A 2,272-nucleotide genomic window follows, 5' to 3' on the forward strand; every position below is an offset into this window, starting at 1 on the left:
ACCTACCTTTCTCCGCACCTAAAATCTAAGTTTCAAATATACTTTGCTTCAGAAATACTAGCAAAGTCAAAAGAAAATTAGAGGAAGAAATCATTTGTTAAATTTATACCAGAATGTTTCTCGTGTTCAGTTCAGTCTCAGGCCCAGTTCTGTACCTCAAAGCAGTTATTTTTCTCTCTAATAGTGTTTGGAACTCTCAGTGGCTCTTGAATCCAAGCCCATGTGTTAAAAATGAATGACAGCACCATATTATCATGGCTGATTCCTGCTTTAATCATTCCTGCAAAATCTTTTTGCATTCCAAGACAATGAAAAATGCAAAAAGCTGTTATAAACAGCTGAGTCAAGATCTAATTCTTCCGTATGTTTATTTTTATTGAGTAGGTTCTACATAACCTATTGGCAAAGGAGATTGAATAACGCATTCTGGCAGAAATGAAAATTACTGACAAATAGCTACATGGTGCTAGATGCAAAGGCATGACAAGAATCTTTCTATGGAATCCTTTATCCACCCATTTATTTAGTGTAGGTCATGTGACTATCTTTGCAGCTTGTGGGAGAGAAATAGAATTTGCGTGTGCAGTGCAGCAAGCCTTAAGGAGGTTTATTTTTTTCCTTTGCAAAGTCTAAGTCTATGGTCATGAGAATCGTGAAAAGCTTAACAACAGGAGATAGGGCTATTCATTTGGAAAATAACCAAAGCCCACTTTTCACTAGTATATTGTCCACAGATGTTTCATAAAATGATGGATCAATAGGCCAATCGAATAATCCTAGCACAGCAAAAGATATATTTTTAAAGACCATTTTAATAGAAGATTCCCATATCTGTATTTAATAATATTGGTAGTCTAGACGGCCTTCCATTTACACCCTGTGATGGTGTTGGCCTCATTTCTTCCTTGATTTTCTTTAATAGCTATGAATAAGGGCTCACCGATGATTTCCAATTAAGAACTATTCATCCACTTTACCAGTCCTAGAAGGAAATGTGGGTAAAATTCTCTAAAACAGTGCTTCTCAAATTTTAATGTGCAAATTAACTCCCTAGGGAGAGCTTGTTAAAAGGCAGAGTCTGATTCAATAGGTTTGGATGGAGCTGGAGAGTCTGCATTTCTTACACAATGCTGGTGGGGCCTGTGTTGTTGCTCTGAGGAAGACACTTAGTTAGAAAGGCTGCCCTATAATCTGAGAGAGGGCAACATTTTTTACAACTATGACTCAAGATACAAAAGCCAGAAGGAAAAAATAAATGTGGCTACATTAAAATAACTGTTGTATGCAAAACCAAACAACCAACCAAAAACACCTTATGCAGAATAAAATAATAAATGACAAAATGAGAAAAAATATTTGCAATTTGTATCACAGATAAAGGGTTACTGTCCCTAATATATGATAAGCTTTTTAAAATAGGGAAGGAAAAGACTTAACAATTCTAGAAAACAGGCTAAAGATATGAATAATCAATTTAAGAGAAGTAAATGCAAATAGCTGTTTACCATATGGAAAGAAGTTGGTCTTGCGTGTAATAGAAATGCAGATTAAAACTACATTGAGGAACCTTTTCTTTCATACCGGGTTAGCAAAATTTCAAAAGTTTAACGTTTTCTGTTGGTATTCTCACTTTTAAGAATTTATCCCAAGGGTACAGTATAAAAAGATGAAAGCACAAATATTTATTGCAGCATCAATTATAGTAGCAAAAGACTGAAATGACACAAATGCCTATTGGGGGCCTAGTTGAATAAATTGTTACAGATACACAATGAGTAGTATTTAAGTGTAAAGGGGAACAAAGATTATCTCTATGCACTGCTATGAAGTATTCTCCACGGTATAATGTTAAGTAAAAATAAAAGCAAGGTGGAAAAATGAAATGACGCAGTTTGATACAGTTTATCTGAGAAAGGGGGAAGTATACAAATATGTATGTATTTATATTTTAAAAAGATAATGTAAGGATAGACTATAAAATAAATAAAATGGTACCTATGGAAGGAAATAGAGTAGAGGGACAGAAACTAGATTTTTCTGACGATACTCTGAATTAAAGTTTTAACTTTAGAACCATTTCAACATTTTACATGATTATAAAGCAAAATTAAATTAAAAAAAAAGTAATATCTAAAAAGCAAAAAACAAACCAAATGGATCCGAATATGGAGTTAATGGTTTAATCACATGAAGACAAAAATTATTTCATGTGAACTTTGAAAGATAGTAACTTGACTCTAAGTTTCCAATGGGATATACTCGAAGGATAAAA

The sequence above is a fragment of the Pteropus alecto genome, unplaced genomic scaffold, assembly GCF_000325575.1.
Source record: "Pteropus alecto unplaced genomic scaffold, ASM32557v1 scaffold28, whole genome shotgun sequence".
NCBI lineage: Eukaryota > Metazoa > Chordata > Mammalia > Chiroptera > Pteropodidae > Pteropus > Pteropus alecto.